The sequence below is a fragment of the Dermacentor variabilis genome, chromosome 9 (genome assembly GCF_050947875.1).
Source record: "Dermacentor variabilis isolate Ectoservices chromosome 9, ASM5094787v1, whole genome shotgun sequence".
Classification (NCBI taxonomy): Eukaryota; Metazoa; Arthropoda; class Arachnida; order Ixodida; family Ixodidae; genus Dermacentor; species Dermacentor variabilis.
The window spans coordinates 81,511,710-81,539,309 of record NC_134576.1 but is presented as its reverse complement, the minus strand read 5'-3'; the positions used below and the strand labels follow the sequence as shown (position 1 = coordinate 81,539,309).

Here is a 27,600-nt window from a genome sequence, read left to right as displayed (position 1 = left end):
ATAGGGAAGCATATGCAGTCGATATCGTTCTGTCCAAAGCATTGTCTGATGAATCAGTTTTTTACTCAGCGCCCTGTCCTGCGATACATCAGTAGAGCAGGGCGGTTCAAACAGCCTCACTCATACTGCGCAACCAGTTGACACTAAGTGTGTGGCGCGTGGCAGGTCGCTTTCAGCGGAGACTGGGCAGGCTAACAGCGAATGAGGAACAAGATATTGGGATCATGTGCTCGCATTTCGCAGCTATAAGACGGCCGCTGCCATTTCCGAAGGCTCCCGAACTGAGTGACCATCTGTGACGTAGTGCGGAGGACTGTCAGTAGGTCGGCGGTATCAGCAGTAGAATTTCTCTTCTTCCCTTTTATCTTTTCCTGCATTTTCTCCTTCCACAGCGCAGGGTACAGAGCTCGGCTCAGTCCTTTGTTAACTTCCCTGCCTTTCGCTTTGTCTTTTTTCCTCTCTCTCTGTTTCTCTCTAGTCGGAAAAGATATAACAAAATTGAAACTAAACTTCCTAACCGGCGATTTCCAAAGCTAAGCTGTCGATCGAAAATTTCTGGATTCGATATTGTCTTCGGAGTTGAACAGAAGATCAGCAATATCCCCATCATTGATCACATACGCGATACTCGTGTGGTGACGCTGCTTTCCAGTACAAATGCATAAATGCGCCTAAACTTATCGAACAGCGTATACGGGAGTGTCTGATGAGCTCACTTAGTCAAGTAAACGTATAAAAATTTTTGCTGGACTCTCTCAAGCGTCGGTTTGTCTTTTTGTGAAGCGCAGGTAACATCTATAACTGACGTGAAAAAAAGAAAAACTGCTGAAAAGGCTGTAATTGGAAACATGCGAGTTGCTTTTTTGGCACGCCTTGTCACGCGGCATTGCGTATTTAAATAAATACGTTCTGGCCTTTTTCTTACTTCTTTTTTTTGTGAATAAACCGCAGAAGTGCCTTGTAGAACCCATCGTGCATGATAAACGGCGGATAACCATTAAGTTGGACTCCTCGTATCCGAACACCCGTAAGCACCTTCGTATTGGCAAAATATCTTGCAGTTTGGGATAAAATTCAACATCCGACGGATAAAGACAGTGACTCCAGACTTATGTATTGGCGTAGGCTCTCTACCATCTCGGGCCCTGAAAAGGAGCTTGAGGGGACGCGGCCCCTCAATGCACCCTGCATGCCAGCATTCGTGCTGGCTCCATTTAATCCTGCTCCGCCTAATCCCCATCTCCCCGCATCCACGCATTTGTTGGCATGAGCTTACGCTCCGCGCTTCGTTGTAAGAGCTATAGGAGGCTGCAGCCGACTGGCGAAACCCTCGTGTCAGCCAATTATGCGAACTGGTCATTCCGCTTGTATAACACCCCCGTTGTTGTTCACGTTCAAGAAAAACAAATGCATCTCCGGATCTCAGTATTGTCGCAGCGCCGAACGTGTTGAGCAGATGCGCTTGTGTTTACATACAATGGCTGCGGCGGCTCGGCCGGGCGCTGTCTAATCAGCCATTCAGGCATCTCGCGCTGCGCGCCTTAGTTGTCTGGGATGTTCGCGCACAATCAAGTCTCGCGACTGCACTGTTTTTCTCACGGCGGAAGCGCGCACGAAACGGAAACGTCTCCCCTGAATGCTAATGCATCCATCGCGCCATGGCCAGGACGCAGCCGCGTCACGACTCCTTGTTCATATTTTTTTTTACACTGCGGGCAAGCTCTACGCAGCGTTCCCGAAAGTGAAACTGCACAGCCATGCGCTCTCGTCACAGCAAAAAGGTGGCAAGGCTTGAGCGAGGGGGAGGTCGAAATCGAGCACAGAGAAGGGGGCGATTAGGCGTCGGCCGTGTATCGTGTACACCTACGTTCACTTCCAGACCATCTGTTATAGTAGAGCGCGGTGAGAACGGCAACCGGTTCCCCGTTCAGAGCGGGCACGCCGACATAGTTGAGACGGTGACGGCGGCCCGCATGCCTGGCTGACCCTGTTTTCGCTTTTGTTTTCGCTTCGGCCGGCACCTCGTCGGGCAGCGCCGAGCGGCGCAGACAATGGAGAATTACGGCTGCTGTCGCTGCCCTTCCTTTCGCCGCGGTGCTTCCTTTCGCCATTGTCTTACTTTTTTAAAGAATTGCGGCAGCGTCGTCGGCCTTGCATTGTGCTCCTCTCCCTTGATGATAACGAGGAAGCGCTCGGTCAGAAGAGAAAGTCGGGAGGGAGAGCGTGGGAGGCAGGTTCGTGCAATGTAAGGGCAAGCTCGCGCCAATTGTTTTGTTTCGGTCCGCGCACGGCGCGGGGCAGAACTCGTGCAGGAGACGTCGTTTAAAAGAATCACCCTGCGTTGTCGTACGCTTTTGGTGTTTCGGAGGGAATCGGGAACTGCTACGTCTGAAATAGCCCGTAGATTGTATTTATTCATTCTGGTGCTAGCAGGTATTTCTTTTTGTTCAGAGACCACGGAAACGTCAAAATTTATCAAAAGCTCATTTCTTTCCTGTGCGAATATGGTTGAACGCCACGTTCCCAGTGACATATCATGGCGGCACAGGTGGTTCGTTGCTCCTGGCGCCTTCGAATTCGACGGTCTGTTGGAACATGACCTTGCGCCCAAAATCAGCAAAGCGCAATTGCTCCGGAGGGGTGAGAAAATGCGAGGGAAGACATCGGCGTCGAATGCGGAAGACGGAGGCATTGACTGGACAGTATATGGACGTCATGCTCGGTCAGTTTTGTGCGTTTCGTAAAAACAGGTGCGCCGCCGTTATTAACTTCGCGCGAAATTACCGTTCTTTACTCGTCATTAGGATGTTTGAAAGCCGGCTGAACCACTTAAAGGCAACTTCTCGCGCTCTCATCGACGTCGCGGATCACCAGTCGTGGACACGGACCGACGGACTAAGACTCATTTAGCCTGAGAGCGCGTTAGATACATGCAATCAAACCAGAGGGCCGTGAAGACACCCCTCCTAGACGCAGCAGAGCATCTTCTCTGCCACCAATGTCAAATGGGGGATCGTTATGTCGCTGCTAGTAATACTACAAGGAAGCGAGGTAAAGCAACAAGAACCTCGATTTATTAACACAGTCCGGAAGAAACCGTAATGGAAGCGGCACCACCACCCTTGCGAACATGAACACGGCCACGGAAACTACCAGAACGTTATGGCTTCTGGAAGGGGAGGGATGATGCGTCATCAGCAGACAGTCATTTCAACGCACGTCACTGCAATGACAGAGGCTTGCAGTATAATAACACGCTGCTCAAAAATCGAGGTTTGCGTTGCTTTATCTGGCTTCCTTGTAGTATCACTAGCAGCGACATAGCAGGGATGAGTGGGTGCCGTACTCTAGACGACATGGCAGTCGCCGCGCTCGTATATGGCCGTAACTCACCGAGATCTTACGCCGAGATATTTGCCCGGACACCGCGCTTACGCGTAGCGTCGCGGTAGGTCAGCGACTTTGTCGTTGCGCTGCTCAGATCGAGGGTTCGATCGCGGCCGCGGCGACTGCGTTCTCACGAGAGGGAGGCGAAATGCAGAGGCGGTCGTGTAGCGTGCATTAGATGCACGTTGAAGGAACACCAGGCTGTAAAAATTAATTTGGAGCCCCTGAACGCCGCGTATCTCATATTCAAATTGTGGTTTTGGCACGTAATACTTCATAATTTCATTTTTAAAGACGTTTTCTGAATTCAGTAAAGCAGTGGGGCTCGACGCACATGCGTAATCGGTGCGAACCGGTGAACTTATAGCGCAACATCTTGTTGAATATTGAGAATTCTGCAAGTGCAGGCACAAAGCCATTTGCAGCCAGGTGAAGGACGAAGTTTCGGCAAATTCGTATGTAAATAATCCGAGTAAAGCCCAGTAATTACTTCTAACATGGTGCTTTGTATTTTCCCGCTGTGTTTACCTTAGTTGCTAATCGTATTTTCCTCATTTTTATACGTATGCTAGAAGGGGGGCCCCTGCCAGTTCTTGCTTTGGTACCTGGTTCTCTATAACATTTCCTTTGTAGTTGTATTAATGTTTAATAAGAATGATAAATGATTGAATGATTGAAATACCCCAATCGCCATACCTACAGCCCTCATATAATCACTATCGCCAGAGCTCCCTCTACGGATCTTTAATGAAAACTCTACAACTGTAGCAGATAGCGGCCATGTCGACTTCCCGTACGACCCTCGTGAAACAACGGCAAAATCAGGCCTAGGTTAATGAGGACAGCCAGAGGGTGGCTAATGACCAACAAAGGACATCTACAAAAAGAAATATATAATAATCACACGTTCAACGTATTCTTTAACTGCTGACTGGAAAAGTGAGAAGCTGGCACTGGTTTGTTGTTGATACAAAACACTGTGTTCTATAGGGGTGGACGAAGATCGAATTTTCGAATGCGAACACGAATAGTTATTGTGTAATGTTCGATTCGTATTCGAAAAAGAACGATTCAGTATTTTTGAATGTTCAAAATTAACCAAACATCCGGCAACAACCAACGGTAAATTTCTGGCGTCTGTTCTCTGTAAACTGAACAGAGCCTCGCAAATTGTCAGAAGCCAATGACAAAAGTTTGCGACGCAGTCAAGAAGAAAAATGGGTAATGAGAACTCTGTTCGGTTTTGCGTCAGAAGCGCACTTGGCAAGCTGCGATTTTTGGTTGTAGTCTGTCGCATAGTGTTCTTGGCACTCCGGTGATGTAATAGTTTTAGCTCTTACGCTACAACTTGCGATGTTTTCACTCACAAGTTCGTCAATAACTTTTCGTTTTCTTTTTCCTCAACTTTTCATTGTTTCGCGACCACAATCGATTTCATGTATTTGGAAAGCTAGTCATACAGCATCCAGTTATTCTTGAAAGGCTGGTTTGCCACCAGGCTCTAAAGTTGTTGAGAGGCCATTCGTGTAGTAATTTAATGACAATTAATGACCTCGTGTTTGCAACTGTTCCTTAGTCCTTGATAGTTCGTCTTTTCTGCACTAATCAGTGCAGAAAAGGTACCTAATTATACCGAAATGCTCATATAAATATATGGGCCTGCGTCTGACAATTCGACATTCGATACTTTCTGTTCGTATTCGTTTCCTATACCAAAAAGTTGATATTCGCTCACTTCTGCTGTTTCCTCTTCGCTCTATACAGTATCTTTAAAGGCATTAGCAATTATCCGCAACCCTTGCGGTACCAAATTCTAATACGTAGGCGCGTTTTGAGGAGTGGCACAGCAGGCATCCTCTCGGCAAAGAAAGAGGAGTGTATCGCAAATCAGTTCTGTTGAAGCCCGCGAGGTGGACGATGAATCACGAAAAGGAAAATTTGTCGTCCACCACACAGTATATGCAGAAAGCTGCAAAGGAAACCAATACGGGTTTCCCTGAAAAATAATGCGGGTTTCGTTTCTAAGCAAATCCGTAATGGGTTATCTTTGGGGTTTCGGCTGCTGTGGCGTGGATGCATAATTTTTCCCTTTGGAAAAATTATGAAATTTCCCTTTGGAAATAGTATGGAGTTTCGTCGGGGGTCACGTGAGAGTCTGCTATAAGCTCCGGAGAAGCTCCGGTCGTTCAAGTGCAACGTGAAGCCCTGCGATTTCTTTAAGCCAGAACAATGAATATGCTATCTTGAGGCCTGAAGGGCCAAAGCTGTCCCTTCTTAAATACTGTTTACGATTGGACGGACGGCAAGCTTCCCCATATATATATATATATATATATATATATATATATATATATATATATATATATATATATATATATATATATATATATATATATATATATATATATATATATATATATATATATAAACAAACGTGTTGTTCCGCTAGTAGTTAGTTTGGCAAACTTACAATATCGCCAGTTAATAGGTCAGATATAACGATTGCCTACCGTATTCTCTTTAGAATAGTGCACTAGAGTTGAGGCTTTATTTCGTTAATTTAGGAATACGAGCCCGGGTTGATCGAGATTTGGCGGCACCGTAAATGACTGCGCAAGGACCAGCGCGGACGAAGTCAGAGAGTCGCGTCCGCGGAACGAAGACGCTCATCTTAGCGTCTAGCGCCTTGGAAAAAGCCCCGATTACTACTAGCGGCTGGGTGGACACTCCTGGCGTGTCATCGCGCTTCCTCGTCCTTACGTAGTTTCCCGTAGGTCTGGAAGTCCCAGACATACTGGGCGGGGCTGCGGTGCGGCGGCGTGGCTGTAACAAATGGAGCCATTAACTTTGGAAACTCCACGAGAAAGTGGAAGAGAAAAAAAAAGGCGATAAGAAAGAAAGGTATTTACGACGTCTTGTTTTCTGATTCGACATACAGAAGGCACGGAAGGGGTGCCTAGAGTGAGCCTCATTTCTCCTGTTTCACATTCATTCAGATGTGTGAAAGCGGTGGTGCTAAGTCCGTGGCAAACGAGTGAAAAAAAGAGAGAAAAGACTGCTGGGAGATCTATAGACGTAATTAACTTAAAACAATTCATGTTTAAATGCAGTTTGTCCAATTGGACAACCCTCAAAGGCGCCCTAAAAGCTCGGTGCTATCGATGGAACCTCCTCGCGTTGCTTATTTCACGGGACACTTGAAGTGGGAATATCGAAGAAGCATTACAGCCGTCGTTTCAAATGACGAACGTTTATACCCAGATGGAAAATCGCCAGCACCGCCTGACAACATTGAAATAGCTAGTCGCCACAGAGTTCACCGTCTTCCTTTCTGGAAACCGAGATTCATCGAAGTGTATTCGACAGAAACGGGAACATATCGACAAAAAAAAAAAAAAACGGCGGGAAAAGTGAAAGACGCAACATTGCAGCGCGTATGAAATACCCTGCCACCCGCCATATGTCACCCAGTACCGCAATTTCTCGATGATACCTGCGGGCAACTGCCAACGCTAAAGGCAAACGAAAATCCTGCAAGGTGGGTGGGATCCTGCAGGGCGGCGCTTCAGATACTTCGTGCCGGGCTTCACTTACGTCGGCGTTGAGTGCTCACAGGCCACAGCAGTACCTTACTGCGTATTGTAGCATGCCCTTTTCGACCGACTATATTAATGCAGTGAACGTGACGCACTTTCTGTGACCGTGTCCAGGGGTGCAACATGCGCCTCTGCGATGCCTTCGAGTGACTGGTCAACGTCCGGGTCACCCTCTTGATTTGCAACACTATAGATACATCGGCCGTTTTATCGGTCCTTGCTAGACTTTACGCACGAAAAAAAAAAAAGACGAAAGAAAATCTTATTCGTGCACGCGTGACGCTCCTTTGTGTATTTATGTCGCGAACAGTAGTATGCCCAAAGGGAACCTTCCAAATAATAAAGGAAAAAGCCACCACACTCAATAACATCATTAACCACCTCAGCAAGGGCACGCCTCCTCCCTGTGACTGTTAAATTATTCGAACTGACTGGATATATGCATATGCAGTTCCGACAAGCATTTTGCTTTTCAGTGGCCACCCCAATTTCAAAGATGTTGTGGCATTTGGATCAGGAAGAACCGCGCGCAACAATCCGCGCGCTAAAATCTTCACCTTTAGATAGTTTTACACCTTTAACTATATATAGTTCTTCGCAGAACTGCAGACAAGCATCCCATAGAGTGCTTCCTTTAAGTGAAACTGTTTTGTTGCTTTGAAGCTGTGCTCCTTAGCTGCATAAGCTAAGGATATAAGCTGTCAATTAAGCTAACGGCAACACTGATCCCGATTGCGGCGCGTATATATTAAGTGAATGTTAAACGCCGCAATAAAATCTATAAATATGTTGCGTGTCAGTGTTTAGGGAAGTGGACAACTCTTCATTACACAGTATAAGTGGTCTCCGCCACTCCTAGATCTTATACACGTTGCCAGAACTTCCCAACCGCGTATCTTTTTCGGCAGCTAAGTCAAGGCCTGTGCCCAGAGAGCGCACATGAGCTGTTGTGAAATTGGGGGTCCGTGCGGCCAACGAAGGTTCCATGGAGGATGCCGTGAAAGTTGTCGGGAGAAGTAATAGTTCCGAGCCACGGTTAATAGAACAGAAAAAGGATTATATTCGAGAAAGGTAGATGATTCAGTTTTACAAACATGGCTCCAACTATCGGAGCACACCACATGCTAGAGTTTATGCATGTCCGAGCCTCTCTTTCACAGTCGTACGGATCCGCTTTTTATGCAGTTTATTTCCCTCTTTTTCTCGTCGAAAGAATTCACTGGCCAATCACGAACGCCAGATCGTTCACCACCTCCCGTTCCCCAACGTAGCATGTGTCTCCAACGTTGCACAGCACGACGCAACCACGTGGCAAACTGTGAAGCGGCCGTCGACGGCTTTCCCCGGGAATTCTCGACAATGACCCTGTCATCAATCAGTGGCCTCTTCGTGACGGTAAGGAGGGGACGACGTTGTTGTCTTTAAGCGAGCTGTGATTTCTGGGCGCTGGAAGAGCCGAAGGTCTGGAACCTGACTGCCTGTCTGTAAGACTCAGTTGATGCAGATTTATCTACCTTGAGTGAACGATGAGGCGTGCTCAGCACGCGTGACAGCCGCATGTCAGCCGGTGAAGTATCCTTTATTCTGAGGGATCGCCAGGCAGAACAGAGAAGGCACCGATCTTAAATTAGAGAGATTTAGTTTGCACGTAAACTTTACATGTTACCGGGTTACGCTATCGGCGGACATCGGTATTTTGTCATCTTGTGACGCTTTCTCCAGCTACAATGCGGTTAAATATTTTTTATCGCGATAGAAATTTCATGGAGACTCCAGGCGTACGTCTGACGTCACTGTGAATTTTCGTATAAGGTCCATGGGCGATAAAATCGTCGCCGCGTGCCGTAGGCGGTATGTGAAAGCCTGCGAGGGTGAGCAGGCGATCGCGGCTCCATCTCACGCGCCCAACGGAGGAAAGCGGGGCGGAAGCGCGCCGTCTTCTGTCGTGCTCAAGGCTCCGGGGGAGGGGAGGGGGGGGGCGCGTTCTATTCCGGGCCGTTGTATCTCGAAAGCCATCTGCCACGGGCACAGAGTCCGCGCTTCGCTGTGTTTTCGTGGCTTAGTTCGCGTCGGGGGGGGGATGCGAGCGGCAGCACGAAGGTCAATTCGCTCGCTGCAGCCGCCACGCTTAATCAATGCAGCGTTTTGACAGATAGTTTCCGCAGTCATCGAGTGAAAGGTGTTCACGTTTGCTTGGAGCGCGTGACACCATGCTTCTTAATTTAGTTAGTATGTCTATGTTTAGAAATTTATATGGCAGGTAAAACTGCTATTCTTACTTCTTATACCTGTTCACCAATTTGCTGTCTGCTAACATATGGGACAGAAATTTGGAGACTGACATAGAAGCTTGAGAGCAATTTAAGGACCACGCAAAGTTCTGTGGAATGGAGAATGCTATATTAAAGCGGAAAGTTGGCCGTGTTGGTATACATTCATAAGGGGAACAGCGCGAACAAGACAACGACGGAGTGAAACAACACAGGACGAGCGCTTCAGTTGAGTCCGCGCTCGTCCTGTGTCCTTTCACTCCGTCGTCGTCTTGTTCGCGCTGTTCCCATTACGAGGGAGAATGCTAGGTGCAACGTTAAGAGACAAGACGATAGCGGTGTGCATTAGAGAGCAAATGGGGATAGCGGACATTCTAATTGATATTAAGAGAAAAAAATAGAGCTGGGCAGGCCATGTAATGCGTAGCTTAGATAACCAGTGGACCATTACGGTTACAGAATGTGTGCCAAGAAAAGGGACGCGCAGTCGAGGACGGCAGAAGACTAGGTGGCGTGGTGAAATCAGGAAATTCGCAGGCGCTAGTTGGAATTATTTGGCGCAGGATAGAGGTATTTGGAGATCGCAGAGGCCTCAGTCCTGGCAGTGGAGATAAAATAGGCTGATGGCGATGATGAATTTGCTATCGCAATCGATGCTTTGCCTTTCGGGCGAAACTGCGACGTTTTTTTATATATTACGTGACTGCTTTTGTCTAAAAAACAATCATAAATAAACGGCGTGTTAATGGTCATGTTGCTATAACACTTTACACCAGCAGTTAAGCAGAATACGGTAGGTCACCGCAATGTATTGGCTTTGTGCGCTCTTTGATTCAACTCTGCGTGACAAGATGCCGCTGCGGACATTGTTACCGCCGTACGCATCTCCGGTAACCCGGCGACATGATAACGGAGAAGCTTAAAGCTCCGCGCTGTTCACGAAGAGTGCGCGGGTTGCTTCTACTCGAAAGAACCGGCAAGGACGGAGGCCCCCCGGAAAGGGGAGGACGCGCCCCGCGTACCGTTGCGACAAGCTCTCTCATCGGCCGTCCCCTGCGGTCGAGCGCGCGGGCGACGTCACATACGCGGAACGCATCTCCGCGCGCTGATGCAAGCTGCTCGTCGGAGGGTCGACCACGACGACAAACTGTAGCGAGTCGTCTCACGGCTCGCGCTGCGAGAGCGGAGCACGAGAGAGAGAGAGAGAGACAGAGTCGTTCACGTTGCAATGCTAACCGGTTCAACCGTGCGGGCACGACCCAGATTCTCCGCGGCCTTCCGCCGTCTCTCTCGGGCACTGCTCACGCCGCAAGGCGCCGCCTCGGGAACGAGCGGGACAGTTACGCCTCGCCTGCCACGGCGGTCGCTTGGAGGATTGAAATAGCGCGAGGCCGAGCGCTTACCGCCAACCCTTTTTACAGCACCCCTCTCAATTTCCTTCGCTATACAAAAGCTGCGGCGGTCGGATGCGCTTTCTTTCTTTTTGCTTGTTACGGAAAGCGCGCGCTTGAATAAGCGCGCCGTAAACCGTTACTGCACGCGCGCACTGTGGCCTATGTAACAAGGGGAGAGGCTGGTGCCCACGTGACTACACATGTAGAGCTGTGGCTCGATGCACCATGTTATTCAGGGGCCGCTCGTGGTCTCACAAAACTCGACGCGTTATCCGGAAGTATTCATCTTCGGACCCACCGCTGCGGCTCAGTGACGGCGCATCGCATTGTGCAAGTCAGCACAGCGGGACGAGTTCGATTTCCGGAAGCGGCAGCCGCATTCCAATTGGGGCGGAAGGCAAAAAAAAAAAAAAAAAAAACGCTAGTGGACTTCGAAGTTACACTTCATTTAGCACCCCCCTTCCCCCATCTCCCCTCCCCCCACAACGGTGTCTCTCGTAGATCCTATATTGCTCTTGGTCGTTAAACCCCATAATGTTATCTTATTTTGATTTTATTATACAAGTTTCGTGTTCTGAAACAATTACAGAAGTTAAAATTGACGTTTATCGTGCGACCTAGGTCTTGTGACATCAATTAGCATGCGAAAATAAAAAAAAAAATGTACCAACAAACGGAGACTTCACGAGGTGAGCTGAGAATATAATAATTCGGGCGGAGCAGGATCTCCAAGGCACTAAAGGCACAGCGGAGTGCTCGAAGCTGGAACCAGGGTGGTCCGTGGGTTGGGGCCACCGAGGGCAGAGAGAACGGGTGGTGTTTGCGTGCAGGAGCGGCTGCCCGCTAATTTTATTCAAAACATGGCCCGCGGAGACCTGGACGAGCCCCGAACCCACGGACCAGTTAGGTTTCCAGGGGCCGCCAACACATGTTAGACATACCTGACAAATAATGACGTATTGTCGACACTCGCTGTCCGGCGCGCACAGAAAGAAGCGTACCGTAAAGAACCGCTACGTCAAGAATGACAGTCTACTATAGCGATTGTATAATAGGAAATGTGCAGACATTGAACGGAGTCCGCTGACCCAACAGTAGAGTACGGTAATTTTAGGTCATTGGGGAATGGCATTCCTCCTGCAGCGGACGTAAGATAGACTGATGGTGATTATTATGATGATGATGAAAACCAATCCTGAGCGTGAGCTTTGATTACTGAAGGAGAAACAGCTCGACTCGGCTGTCGGTGCAGAAGGGACGTAGTGCAGGTGCACTGGTCAGAGACGTCACATCGACAGGCTATAATGCCTTCCTGTTGTCCTAGCTCTGCTCGTTGCAGGCGTTGACGAATGCAATGCATGATGTTAATAGAACATTTACTTCATTCAAAGTGATATTTCTCACCCATCACAATGTTTCTTCAAACAGGGCACGACTGAAAGCCAGGGTTGCACGTCACGTATTTCTTATTACTGGCAGGGGAAATCAGACAGCCGCCTCTAGCATTTCCACATGTCCTAAAAATGTCGTGACGACATTCAACAAAGCTATATATAGTGGCGCTTTGATGTCGAATACGAAAGTCTGCCTTCCGGTTAGGTAATGGCACCCTTGCTGAGGGATGCAAATAAAAAATAATAGCAACACTTTAGTAGTGTCCTTCAATAATGTTTAATATATATATTTGACTGGTAGACAAGTCTGTCTGGTTGGTGGTTCCAACCTGTGGCATCGCTTATGCGCATTTCGTACAACACTCATAAACAGCCAAGCGTAAAGTTGTGAGACACCGTTAAACTGATAACATGGTAATGAACAAACGTAGAGCGGACTAATGCCTGGATTTGCCGTAGCTGTCATACATAAAATAAGTGCCTATTCCTCGACGTCCAGCGGTGCGCTCTGTGAGCTACATAGCTCAGCCATTTGGATCACAGACCTCTCTTGGAGAAAAAGATCCTGGTATTCTTGCATAAGAACTTTTGCATGCACGAGGCTGCAAAAGTTCCATTGAGCTAATTCTTGAAGGCGAATGGACTGTCTACGAACGCCTGTTGGCTTTTGGTGTTTGTAGCGAGTGCATTCACCCTGACTGCCTCTTCACTGTTTTTCTTACGTTTAATCTTTCCCATCTTGTCTTCACTTTCTCCCCCTACCCAGTTGTACCAGACTCTTGACTGGCTAACACCCCTGCCGTCCTTATGTTCCTCTCTCTCTCTCTCTCTCTAGCCGCTTTTCTTATTAAACCAGAAAGACAAAGTGGGAAAGGCAGGGAGGTTAACCAAGGACGTTCCCGGTTGGCTACCCTACGCTGGGAGGAGGGATAAGGGGAAGAGAGAGAAGGGAGAGAAAGAGGGCAGCTAAGCTACAAGAAACACTAGTAAGGACCTACAGACTTTAACCCAAGAATTCGCGATGTGATGAGTGGTTGCTCATAAAGAGTTTCGGCAACACGTCTAGCCTGCTTAACACCGCATTTGCTTTCAATCGACCATTTCTAGCAGCCGTCACGTATAAGTTACACTTTACCTAAAACAAAGTGCATCGCTTTCTTGTTATATGCGTGTATATACTGCATTAACATGTTTAACACCGTGAAATCTTATGTAGTACATAAATATTTCTACGATGTGGCATGCATTCCTTCAGAAACGACATCGCAGCTTTGTTTTCTTGTATTGTTTTAAACTGTGCGATTCTAGTGTCACGATGTTTCTCCAGAACAGTTCATATTCATCATGTTCATCGCGTAAGTTACAGTACGCATATAAATCACCAAACATCTTACTGTGTATCCTTGCGGCTTAATCTAAGTGATCTTCGGGAACACTCTCCCGTTCGTAACTATTTTTGATATTCTAAAGAACTACTCTTGTTTGGGATGTTCTGAGAACTGCCCAATGGTAACGATTAGAGGTTAAATAGCACCATTGGCTGCCATACAAAAATTGCTGTAGCAAATGAGCGCAAAGAAAGTTATATTAATGCCGAACGTCTTTCGATACCAGAAGTTTAAGCAAATCTACGTACCGCAAATCATTCTCTATAGCCGGCTGGAAGTGAGGTTAGCAGACGTAGAAATACCGCATGTGGTGGTATTTGAGCTGCCGAACCCGTACAGTTCTATACTAATGACACACATTGCATAGAAGTAAATAAAAAAAAAAGATGCTTCTGGTTTCTGCTAGTTATAATATCGAACAAATACGTTCGCTGAATTCTGGTACTCTGGAGGATATATAGGTCCGTTTTCATGACACGAGGCTGACAAGAGCGATCGATACCTTTTAGCGATGCTTGGGAGTAGCGCAAACTAGAAAAGAAAAAAAAATATGCGTGAGGAAGCGGCTTGGCGTGATGCCACAGATTTGCATACAGCCCGTACCGCAAGTTAACGCGCGCAGACGTTGCAAAATGGAAAACGTGTAGGCATAGGTGACATGTCCACTGTAGCACACGCGATATTGTGTGATGCGCCCCTTTTGACAGTAACCTACGCAAGCGGTTCGAAGGCAACAGAGAATGAAAAAAAAAGAAGAAAACTCGGCGGTTGGGACATGCTACACATATGGATTTGGGTCATTTCGGAATGCGTTTATTTTCCAGCTCTGGGCCATTCAGCCTACAGTCAATATTGGACGCACTTCTACCTATATTCTTACTTCTGGGACGGAGGTAGAAGCAGTAAGCTCTGGACTTCGTTATTACCATAACTTACGGCGAAAACAAGCAAAGTATGATTAGGTTAAGCACTTTCAATCCATTATGGCTAGCCCACATGGCGGGAACCGGAGGAAAGCTAACGTGAGATAACTCAGGTTGTGGCGAAATCGGACGACTTGGCTGCTAATAAAGCTAACAAACAAAAGCATGACAACCATTCCACTCTGTGAAAATGGAATGACAGCGAAAGCTGACGACAGTCAAAGCTCTCAAACAAAAAGCAAAGTGGAAGTATCGTGGCTGCTTTGGGTACTGTACCGGTCAGTATAGAATTCTACCACTGCTTTTACTACATATGCGAGATTGCTGATGATAATACCGTGATTATCTTTGAGTTCATACATCTTGGTTTGTCCTACACCAAGTTTCCTTCTCACTGATGTCATGTTGCTTCCATTTCTTTACTGCTTCGATCCTCAGTATTTCTAAAGTTATATTTTCGAATATCCCTTACTTTCTCCTTGTTGATCAGTTTTTACATTGCCACGATTTCTATCTCATCTTTTGAGTTGAACACTTTCATTCTTTGTTGTTTCTTTATTAAGTACTTAGTTACTTCGGAGAGCTTAGCTAGATGTCGCCTTGGTGCCTTACCTCCCACTTCATTTGCTGATTCTGAAGCTAGCCTAGTAGAGCTTAGCTAGATGTTGCCTTGGTGCCTTACCTCCCACTTCAATTGCTGATTCTGAAGCTAGCCTAGTTTCCTATGATCCCTGCATTTCACCCCACCTAACACTTCTACATCCTGCACTATGCTGGGATCGGCAGATTGTACGAAATCAACCTCATTACTTGTTTCTCCATTAGGGCTATTTCAGGTCCAATTTTTTTCCCAACGCTTCCTGGAGAAGGTGTTCATTACTCGCAGCTTATTCCTTTCCGCGAATTCCACCAACATTTGTTCTTGGTGTGCTTGGGACCTCTTTGGGTCCCACGTGTGACAAGAATAGGTCAAGGGTGCGTTACAGGTTCCCGAGCCCACAGGGGTATGTGCTATTGAACTAGGACCATTTCTGCACTGTCACCAGGATCGGCCCACATGATGCTTTTTTTTTATTGACGGACGCCGAAAGAACTACGGAAGGTTAGTCATATACAGCTTTCGCTTTAAAATTGTTTGAAATAATTATTTGGTTTGGTACAGTTAAATAAGGTTAGTATCTGGCTTTTGCTTAGAACATTTAGCTTGAGCTAAACCTTCTCAAATGCGCACTTCTACTTACTTTTCCTGACATACGAAGGAGTAGCCAGTAGGACTGTGAGGTTGGTGGAAGTAACTACGCTGCTAGTTACCTTGAGTGCGTGCAGGTGCGTTGGGTAGGTCTTCAGAAGAAAAAACTGCGCTTTTATTTGTGGAGCGCATATGCAAAATCTACGATCGAACAGCGGTGGCATTTCGAAGAGGCGAGCACTCTTGTGGACGCATGGGCACTGTAGGCCAGTAGTGTTGTCTTTTGCACTTCGCTGTTCGCACGTCCTGGCTTAGCAGTGGCTGACAGTGCCAGGATAACTATGTAGACGCCGTATTTAGACCATAGATCGTGTACTGTGTGATTTGACTGCGTTTGGTGCACAGAAAGAGTCACTCTTCGTCGCCTTAGCGCGACTGGATCATAGGCATTTGTCTCTACGCACAAGATATCGGAACACCGACCTTGCCGTTCATGTGCCGAAAGAGCTTGAACGTGCTTTACCGCGTTCCTTTTTTAAAGTATACTCGTCTGTGTAGTCTCATTTGACAATGTGATCTTTTCATTGCGTGTGCATGTGTTCAGGAAACCGTCTGTCTTTCTTTCTCATAAGGTTTTTAATAAAACAAATTCATAGGGAACTCTGGTACCTGTAAGTCTGACCTCCTACTCCTCTGCTCACGGCGAAACAAACAAAACATGAGATCACGAAAAGCAACAAAAAGCACCGAATACAGTCACAGAGCACGTACACGTCAAACATTCTGCACGCGAGTCCAGGAAGCCACGGAAAAGGTAAGAACACAACACAAACATCCACAAACAGCATAAACAATTCTCTCCAACCCTTTCTCGTGTATAGGGTAGTCAACAGAACAACTTTCCGGTTAAGCAACGTGCCTTCTTAATTTCGTATTGTCTTCCTATTTTTGACCTCTCTCCTTTGCCAAAAATACCCGCAGTAGCACAGCAGTTTTACTTAAAATTGTTGATGCCCAAGTAACCTGACCTTGTTTCACAAACACCCTTGGCAATATCTTGGCACAATCATTGTCTTTACTAACTGCTGGTAACGTGTAAGCATTGTTGTGAGTAACTGATTTCTTGTTATATAGCTAAGTTCCACAATCTAAGCCTTGTATAAGGGCTCACTCACACTAGGCCGACCCGACACCGATTTCGGGCTGCCGACTGTCGGCGACAGCGTTTTATTCCTTCGTGTCGGCGCCTCTGTCGCACTGTACCGACGCCGACAATCTGCCGACGGTCGGCGTGGAGCTCGGCGTCGGCACAGTGTGACAGAGGCGCCGACACGAAGGAATGAAACGCTGTTGCCGACAGTCGGCAGCCCGAAATCGGTGTCGGGTCGGCCTAGTGTGACGGCACATCACGACCCGGGTAACCGCGCCCGCCCAGAGCACCTCTCTTCTGAATGCCAAAAGGTGACAGTCTCGCGAAGCGACTGTGAACTGAAGCAGGCCTAGAAGACAACTCACGGATGTCGGAAAATGTTTTAAAAGAATGTCGGAATTTCTAAGGTGGGAGGACTAAGGTGTCTGTTTACTCGCGGTTCTTAGCCCTCGTAATGTGTATGCACTGAGCTTATATGACGCGCACGCTCTGAAAATGGTCTCGTAGTATCTTACCACGATGGATACTCACAATCCTGTCAACGCTGCTAATATGCTTGACAATCTTGTGGACACTACACTTAAGGTGGGATGGGGAGAATAAGACTTATCTTTTATAGGTTTACCAAAGCACAATTAGTCCGAATAAAATTTTACGCACATTATTAACCATATTTAAACTCTCAACGCAGCTCACGAGCAGCAGCAAACATGGAACTGAATAAACTAGAAAACAACGCACTGTTATTCTTAAAATTAAAGTAACTTATTCAGCGACTCTGTCGTCTCCAATTCGACCTGTTTCATGAACTTGTCAGAATAAGTTTTCTTGAAGCAGATAGCCCTCTGATGTGCTATCTGAAATCAAGAGCAGTATGGTAGGCGACCGACACGTTTCATTTTTTTCTCGCGAATTTGTTTTTCGGCAAAGCTTATAGAACATTGGTAAAATGATAGAAAGAGCCCGAATTCGTAAACTTTATTAAACCGTCCAGAGAGGTGGCTAGTACTCACAATACATATCTCGCAGAAAAAAAGGGAGCTTTACAACTTGATGGATGGTTCGTGGTGAAAGCAGAATGAGGATGATTTGCCCGAAAACGCATTGAAGAGGACGAAGGAAGGCTCCTTGCTCTCACCTATTCGTTTTCTGTGTCCTTTGTCACAATAATAATGCTTTCATGATTTATTGCATTGGTTGGGCACGTCAAGTGCCATACGGCTAATTTGAACTGTTCTAATTGCACTTTATTTGTTTCGCTTACAGGAATGAGGCTGCCATGTGCGCTGTGGTTCAGAATCCACAAGAACTCCTACCTCACCCTGCCATACACTACTGTACCTTCTATTCTACACTAAAGGTGAGAGTTACAGCTCACATAGCGGGTGTAGCTGTGTTGTAGCACTTGTCAATCTATTCAAGACTCAATCTTTCTCTTAGTCATGCTTGGTGCAGTAGTAGAAACATTTAGTTTTTAAAGGAGTCTTTCTTTTCGAGTTACTCCTACTTTTCGGCTTTGGGTATGTTTCTATCTTATTTCGCGGGCTGATCTCCGAGATGGTGCAGTCTAAAATTGTGCGCCGATCCCTAAGATAGATCTAGTACCGCGGAAACTACTGCTGCACATGAGTCCCGATGGTATCGCTACCGCTAGTGCCACCATGCAAATACCACCTCACGGGGGTGGTACCGCCATGCGGTGGTTCCGGCTGTGATCGGGGAGAGCGTTCTCGCATTCTTCCCTCGTGACACCTAGCGTTCTTGAAATGCTGTCGTTTGAAACACTGTGGGCCCCTCAGAATAAATTATATGACTGGCCAAATCCTCCACTCTGAACTCTCTCGGGAAAACTCTGCTTCATGGACTTCAACTGGAGGTTGAGTCGCCTTCCAACTTTCTGCATTCGTTTTGCTACGAGCAGTTCACACAACTGAAACCAGGGGGAGCCGCCACTCGCGCAACGCGTCTCTTCCTCCATTTATAACCTTGTGTGCAGCCGAAATACAGAACTAGCAGCGGCTACAGGGGCAGAGGGTGATGCTGATTGTCAGCTGCGAATGGCGGTGCTTGCTGAGAAAGTGTATCAAGATTTTAGAAAAGCAACGTTGTTTGGCTTAGGAGAACTCATCGGCCCATCATTAACACACACACACACAAAAAGAACAGCACTTGTCTATGCGGAAAGGCCCCTAGCTCTTCTCTGCATAAACACGGCCCGTGCTGTACGGCAAATGATAGAGCTTATAGCACGTGCAAGTACGCACACACGCTGAAGCGCTTATTTTCCGCAACGTCACAAAAAGCGGTATTAGAGCCTCGCGAATCTCAAGTAACGCAACAGCGCTTTCATGACTTCCTACTGCTGCGAGGAAAAAGCTTGACTAGCGATGGTGGCAAGAAAAAAATGGTTTTTCTTTTCCCTCGCATCCTGGACGTGCCGGCTCAAACCAACTGGTGCTGACTCGCCGTTTTGGCGTAGTGGCTTTGATCTTGGCTGCCAAGCTCGAGGTCGCGAGGTATAATACCGACTGCGGCGACCGCGTTTCAATTGGGAAAAAAATGCAAAGCACCCCTGTATCGTGCTTTTCGTCACTGCAAAGAGGCCCAAGTGTTTAAGATCAACCCGGACTCCCCCACTATGGTGTGCCTCATAATCACATCGCGGTTATGGCACGTAAAACCACAAAATTAATTTTTTTAACACTATTAGTGCAATCCGCGTGTGTCTGTTTGTGCAACTCAATTTACTGGACCAATGCCACGGTGCGACGATGTTCTAAGAGGAATACATCTTTTTGTGCTGATTCTGTAGTCCCTGCAACTTATGGCTCGAGATTTTACAAAGAAGGCGCGTGGATTTCAGCATCTTCTCTTCGGTGAAATGCATGTCATCCAATTTCCTTGAAACGGAGTTGCTTCTGATGGGCAGTCACACAAATAATACTTGAATGTTTTTCTGTGTCACAGATATCATATTAGACACTGCCCACCGCTCCAGTTAGGAATTAATATGCGTTCGTAAAAGAAAGGCCTAATAGAAGACCACACAGTAGGTCTTCACGTCCACCATGGCCAGCATAATATCCGCGTCTTGAATGCGGAGAAAAGAAGAATGAACGCTGAATGAAGGACCGACGCTTCCAGCGCGCCTCCCTTTCGCCGACACCACTATTGTGTCACCTGCAACCAGTATACTTAGCAATCAAGGCTATGCATATCATAGTTTGTTATACCACGTGATCGCTATCTCCTATTTCCGTAATGTAAAATGAGAGCGCGTCTACACCCCCTGCACCAGGAAGCCACGTTGCTTTCTGCACACGTTTTCAACTCGCCGCGTTAAAACTGCATGTAAGTAACTATTTACTGCGTATGCGAGAAATTCTAGCACGGTAACGTTGTTACAGAGTCGGCAGCTATCAAAAGAACAAAAAAGAAAAGGAAAAGAGAGAGAGAGAGAGAGAGAGAGAGAGAGAGAGAGAGAGAAGGAATTTAGTTTCAGTGTTACAGAACCTCACCCCAAATGTGCAAAATTTGTCGTGCGCAGTTACTTTGTTTGTTGGGGATAGTAAATCGAAATCAATCAATCAATCAATCAATCAATCAACCAATCAATCAATCAATCAATCAATCAATCAGTCAATCAATCAATCAATCAATCGGCCGATCAATCAATAAATTAATTTGGGCGGTCTCTCACACTTCCCGCTCAAACACTGTTGGGACTCGAGCCTATGTCATCCTGGCATAATTCAGCGAATGCATGAGTGTAAGATTATTCATTCATTTATTTATTTATTTATTGAATACTTATTGTGCCCTCAAGGCTTTACGGCATTATAGAGGTGAGGGGCACAGAAATAAACTTACAAATTTAATCCAGAGCACTTTACAGAAAAGAAAGAAAATCACAAAAAGCAACAACGGAAATGAAAATAAGGGGGGTAGCATGCGTCATAAGGAACGCGGAATGACGAAGATGGTAACATACATGTCAATGTGCTACGCACATTGACATGTATGTCTAAAATAGCCCATTAAAAAAAAGAAACTATCAAGCGTTAATGGGTAAGCTCTTCACTGTTCTTTTTTTTTTTCCTCTATGCCCTCTTTCTAACCCCTATCTCCCACTCCCAATGTAGAGTAGCAAACCGGAGACTGATATCTGGTTAACCTCCCTGCCTTTCCTCTTTATCTCTCTCTTTCAGTGTTAGTAATACTGGCCGCAGAGCTCGGTAGCTGATTTCATTCCCGGAAAGGTATGAGTCGAAAAGAATGGGAATATGCTTTGGTGTTTCCTTGAGGAATAGCAACTTTGCAGTGGTGATCAAGGCAACAGGATATGAAAGCAGCAGGCTGTATACAGCGCGATTTACGTACGTGATTGTGATAATAGGTCCTTTGGTAAAGGGAGAGGCGAGAGAAATTTCTGCGCATGCCAAAAGAAGGGAGATTAAGGCTATTTTTCATGGCAGTTGTACTGGATTTTCGATTATACGTAGTTGAACAGTATGAAACGTGCCCCTTCGGTTTCGAACTATTTCTAGCTTGTTGATAAGTGTTACCTGGCCGGGGTACCATACAGATGAGGCGTATTCAAGCACAGGACGGATGTAAGCGAGATATAACGGTTTCATGAATGGCCGTGGTGGAAGAGAAATGTTTCGTTTTAAGCAATCGAGCATACGATTAGATTTGGATGTTGCGCATTCAGTGTGCATGATCAGCCCATGAGAAAGAGTAATGTGCGAACCAAAATATAAGACCGAACAGATTCGATCCGGATTACCTAAAAAGAATACGCGCAGTTAGGTAAAGGCTTGTGGTTACACAAAACTCTCATTGTTTTAGATTTAGAAATGTTAAGTTCCATATTCCAGAGGTCGCCCCAATGCGTAATATCACAAAGGTCTGTTTGACGGAATGCGACGTCGGCATCATGAGTTAGTTCCCGGCAGATAACGCAATCGGCATCAAAAAGACAAATAGACGAATTTATACTATTAGGCAAATCATTGATTTATATATAAAAAAATAAGTGGTGGGCCTCGAACAGAACCCTGAGATAAGCCTTAACGCACGGGTACTTCAGGAGAATCAGTGTCATTAGTGTAAACAAACGGCGTGCGGTGAGAACTAAATTCGGCCATCCACTGGAGCAGCGGCAGTTCAACGCGCAAAAATAATGCGTGGTGAAAAGTCAGCCCATGCTGAGCGTGCCGCGATTTCGAAAGAGGGCGCTTTCGTCACGTGATTTCTCCCTTCCTCACTACGCCCTTAAATGGTTCTCGGGCGCCTGGCTCATGGATTTATATATATTTTCTTATTTTTCTGTACTATGCTGTAAAGCAGCCTTCCAATCTACCCGCTTCCTCCACCCCCATCCGCAAAAAAAAAAAAAAAAAAAGAGTCCGATAAGCAGAAAAGAAGAAAGGTCATTAAAAAGGAAAAACAAGGATACTTATGCAATCATACGGAAGAGTCCGGGGCGCCGAAGACGATTAACTGCGCGCTCCCGTTTCCCCCCGGACGCAGCGCAAGCATAGAGATAAATACTTGTCGTAATGACAAGTGATAGAGAGATGGAGTTAATTCACCCCGAGGGGGTCTAGGAATATTGTAGGTACAACAGCGTTTCCCGCGCTACCGTCGCATTCGCCCCACCTTCGCTTGGGCCGCCACTCTTGACGCTCTTCGGTGGGCCCATCAGCCGAATGGACCGGCGCACTGCGCATGCGCGTGCCTCCACTGTCCGACGCTGGAAATCTTCCTCTGCCTCGATACTTCCCGCCCGTGCGGGCACAGCGCGCGAGCTTTTTCGCGCTTTGCGTGCGGTGCCAACGGAGCAGACGTAGCCCGGATATCACATTCCTAAATTGCAGTGCGCCGCAAAACAATTTACACCCTTCAAAGTCAAGAAGGGTGCAAATTATTTTACATTGTACGTGACAGGCGCTCCTTTTGCAAGGAGGGCGCAAATTAACGCTCGTATGCTGAGAGGATGGACCAGACGACCGCTAGTCTTGTATGCCGTCCATGGGTCGATTTGCGCCCTTCTTCTCGATGCCAAGGTTCACCAACTGGCACAGCACTAAATCCACTAAGCTGTCCCTCCAGTTTTTGTTTACTCTGCGCAAATAGGCGCCTTCTTGAGGTCGACTTGGAGGTCCTCGTTCTGAAGCACTTTCTTGAGGGCTGGCTCGCCGCCTATTCGCGTCGGAAATTGCAATATTAGAGAGAGAGAGGGAGAGAAAGAGAGACACATTTATCTGAAGAAACAAACTGCGTTTGTGGGGTGGGGCCCACTTGGTTCATGGGTCCCATACAAGTTGAGGTCGCTGTCCTCGTTCCAGGGCGCCACAGGTAGTTGCCACTCTGCGCGCCCTGTCGACCAAAGTGAGTTGGTCGTCAAGGCTGTCGCTGCCCCGCAGCCCCTCCCACGGCTCCAGACTCTCTCGGAGAAGGCTGCAAACCATCCTATGACAGAGGGTTCGTAGGAACGAGAACTTTCGGAATTCCCGACATCGCTCTTGTACGATTATAGAATTTTCTTTAGGCTTTCCTCGTTTTTTTCTCATTGCTTTGAATGTAAGATTTCGTGGCTGTTTAAGGGATGAGTTTTGTTGCGTCTAATTAGCGTTCGACGGGCATCTGCTAAGCGATTGCATTCCTATGGTTATCACTTGCTGGAATGAAGGCGTTTCAAGAGCCGCATGCTTTGCAGAGAAGCTCCGTTGTATTTTCGTGTCGCTGTGGCTGTGGGCCAAATCTAGGAGTAAATGAAACGCTAGCTGATACAAGTTATCACGTGATGTCTGCAATTTACTTCGCCCCGCCCTTGAAACTTGGATCAATCACTTATATTTTTTTTAATAAGTTATGGGGTTTTTGCGTGCCAAAACCCCTTTCTGATTATGAGGCACACCTTAGTGGGGGACTACAGAAATTTGGACCACATGGGGTTCTTTAACGTGCACCTAAATCTAAGCGACTATGACATGATCATGAGGCACGCCATAGGGGGGGAGTCCGGGATAATTTTAACCAGCCGGGCCTGTTTACCGTGCCAAAAAGCACGGTACACGGGTGTTTTCCATTTTTTCCCTATCGAGATGCGGCCCCCGTGGCCGGGATTCTATCCTGCGACCTGGTGCTTAGCAGCCCAACGCCATAGCCACTGAGCAACCACGGTGGATTCAGTCGCTGAGCAATCGTCCTCTCGGTGCTTTGCGAGCAGTGGGTGTCAGTGCCGAATGTTCTAATCACTACCGTTGGTGACGCGCGACTGTCGTGGCCACCGGTATCCGAGGCCTACCCCTCTATACACGTTGCTCGCCCTCGTTCCCTCGTTCACCCTCCAGCCCTCGTTCGCCCGCCAAAGCAGCTAAATGCAATGTCAAAAGCTTTCGGTGGACAACGAAATAAAGAAACAAAAAGGAAACGGATAGCGGGTACGCAGCAGGAGGAGGGCACTGGCGAAGAGGACCGGAACGAATGACACCACACACAGAACGCAGCGTTACGTACACGTACAGAGCAATCGCAAAAGCGCGCGCCAGAAAAAAAAGAAGAAACAAAAAAACGTACGAAAATCGTAAGCGTGACGTACAGCGATGCATAAAGCAAATCACCGAAGCATGTGACGTATTGCCTGCGGTTGGTCGGACGCACCACCTATGAGAAAGGGCGGAGGGGAGAGGAGGAAATGCGGCCCGAAAGTGATAGTGGGGGTGAGGAGGGTATCGTGAAGTAGGCAGCACGGGCGGCAGCCTATTTAACGATTTTGGCTCCGTGTACACGCTCGGCCTAGCGGTAGCTAGAAGGGGGCGGTCACCCACGTGGGTGCCGTCCACTACCGACGGCGAGGATACGGCACGGGACAGTGGGTTACGCGGTGAGAACCATCGTCGCGCCGGGGCCGGGTCGCTTATACACCGCGCCCCGCTGCGTGTGTGTCTGCGTGTCCAGACTGGTCACCGCTGTCGGTGTGACAGATTGGAGAGCAAGTTTTTCTTTTTTTTGGGGTGGGGGGTGGCTGCAGTTTATAGTAATGGTGTCGTGTGCGTGCGCGCTGGACGAGATTCCTCGAGATGTTATCGTGCGCCAGCCCGTGCCGTTGGCTCGAGACGGGGAGAACTCAGCGTGAGGTGAGCTAAAGCTTGGATTGTACAGCCGGTCGCAAAATTTTTCAAAGTGCGTGGCACTTCGCTGTTGAACCCTGGAATGCAACTAAGCAATGTGGCGGTCACGCGCAGGTGTATCTAGTACTGCGCTTTTCGATTAGAGGGTGGGTGCGCGTATTCAGCGGTTGCGATCACATTTCCTTTTCTCCTGGATTTCGAGCTCCAAGCATTTTTGCGCTTTTGGGTGCGATGGGAACCGTTCATGAAGGCTTGTCCCGAGATGGAAAAAAAAACATAATTAAAGGCCCGTATAGCAACTATGCTTCGCAAAAAACATTTTATGGGTTTTGGCATCCATCCGGCAAAATTACATGACGAGTGGCTACTGTGTTCTCCGCCTCTAACCCAGTCGTTTTTATGCCTTAGCGCAAATCAGTTTATGAACATTTTCATGGGCTGAATTGATTACGTGATTTAGCAATACGTTCGCGGAATGAGTGGGGATGTGAGTAACCATTATGCGACTGTATTTATATGATGTTTAAAATTTGTAAGACTGTATATTCGTGCGCGTGGCTCTGGTTGAACCTGAAGTGGCTCGCGTACCTCCAAGTAGCTGTTGCGTTTCGTGTAACATCTGCTTTGCGAAACTGTCCATCTCTGGGCGCACCGTTTAAGCGTTACAGACCTACTTTCAGCCGCACTGTACACGTTAAGCGAGTAACAGCCGGCGTTACACCAAAGCGGCGATTTTCACTCCAGGTAAACCTCTTATTTGTTTTCAACTTTCTTAATTACACGCTTAAACTTATTGGAGAAAACGAGAAACAACGGTTAGTTGAGCATATTAACATCACTAATAGTGATGTTTGTGTGGACACATAAAACTCCTCGTGCAAAGGTGTCAAGAATCATGTGACACGCTGATGACATCAGCTGTTTTATGACAGCGTCTACGGACAGACTATATAGCAGTTACATTTAACTAAAAATTACCAGAAATGATTGAAAGTAGAAAAAGAAAGTAATTTACGTAATAGTAGAATGGGAAGTTCTTGCAACCGGGATGTGTAGAGTGCTAGTTCAATTAATTTCATTCGACCGAAACAAAAAAGATACAAGAGAAACAAAGGCTGCTAGAGCGAGATTTCAGTTATCACATTAGTACATTTTGGTGCACAAGTTCGGGTCAAAGGGGGATAAAAACTGGGTAAACACCGCGAAACTATGCGCCCACGGACAAAAGCAGCATGAGAAAGTAGCATAAACATTTGGCATTAAATGACAAATCGCATGTGACGCATATATATATATATATATATATATATATATATATATATATATATATATATATATATATATATATATATATATGTGTGTGTGTGTGTGTGTGTGTGTGTGTGTGTGTGTGTGTGTGTGTGTGTGTGTGTGTGTGCGTGCGAGCGTGCGTGCGTGCGTGCATGTGTGTTGCTAATAAAGTAAGATATATTGCTTTAGCATATACTTGCTTATTTGATTATAGCGCGCGCATTGTGTGTATTGTAAGGCAGACTTGCAATACTACGGGCAGTTGTTTTTTTCTTGTACCACGGCTAAATGAGTCACCTCGTCGATGTTGATAAGCGTGCAATTCGTTTCTTCGAACTAAATAGCTCCTTGTCTTCATTTCCCACTACGAGCTAATAATAACCTGGGGCCCTATAACATAAAACTATTCCAATATGTTTCTATTCCAATCTCCTGATGTCAAATTTGCGTAACCACCAACGCAAGCACCGGGCGGTCACCCGCAGGGTTGTCTAAACAGACCAATCAAACGCTCTCCTCGTTCATAGGAGGTCACTTTTGTTTGCTTGAAAAACGAATAACGTTGCCTACACTGAGCGGCTTGTCGTATCTAATTGGCTGACAAGAGGCGAGCAGAAGGCTCAAGTGGAGAGGGATTCGATGGGGCCGAGCCACTGCACTGAAAGTAGATAACCGGATGAAGAGGGTAGTGCCGGCGGCTATGATTGGTCGGCTTTCCCTTACTTAGCTTGCGGTGGCTGGTCGAAAATCGCGGCGGCATGCAACGGAAGCTCAAGAATGACGCTAAAACGGACCCTCAGCAAAGAAGAGTTGGCAGAATGAGGGGGTAAACGTGCCGAAAGTGCTCGAAAACGTTACACGGCCACGCAAGAAGCGTTAATATACGCAAATACACCCATGCTCTCCGGCAGGTGCGAGTAGCCAGCGTCTGAGTGATCGGCGGCAGCCATCTTCTATTCCTTTCGGAACGGGGCATCATGCGGCTATTCCGAAGCAAATTCGGTTTTGTTCGGCATATTAATGCATCTTTATCGCGTACACGTGACTTTGACGCGGTGAGTTTTTGCGGTTTTGTGACGTCGCGTGACAGGCAGGTGAAGTGGGTGCAGCCCGAAAACTTTTTACCAATAGCCGAGGGCTAATGGCGAAAAGGGGTCGAATCAGAAACATCTGTTTTTCTTTTTTCGGTCAAATCATGCATAATCAGTCTGTACACATAACATCAGATGGGGAGGTATCGCGGTTTTCGTGACGTCGCGTGACAGACAGGTGAAGTGGAGGTGGTCGAAAAAAGTTTTTGACCAATCGTGGATGGCTGATAGCAGAATTGGAATAGAAAAGTTTGGAATAGTTTTACGTTATAGCGCCCCTGATGACCTTAATGCTAGATGAGTAGTAATGTTTCCACGAGGCTCCTGAGTTCCTAGACAGGGATTATAGAGTGCTTGTCGTAGCAGTGTTACTAGCTGCACGTGTTT

At 46.9% G+C, this 27,600-nt stretch overlaps 1 protein-coding gene across 4 annotated transcripts in view; it reads left to right on the top strand.

Annotated features, from left to right (window-relative positions):
- Positions 1-27,600, top strand: part of LOC142557012 (carbohydrate sulfotransferase 1-like) — a 72,268-nt gene that overhangs the window by 28,669 nt on the left and 15,999 nt on the right. For 3 of the 4 annotated variants that reach the window (XM_075668546.1, XM_075668547.1, XM_075668548.1), the window contains one exon: positions 17,958-18,051. The gene's annotated coding sequence lies outside the window, so the exon portion shown is untranslated. Of the gene's footprint in view, positions 1-17,957; positions 18,052-24,748; positions 24,839-27,600 lie in introns of those variants that run through there. The other variant, XM_075668549.1, reaches the window with a different exon arrangement.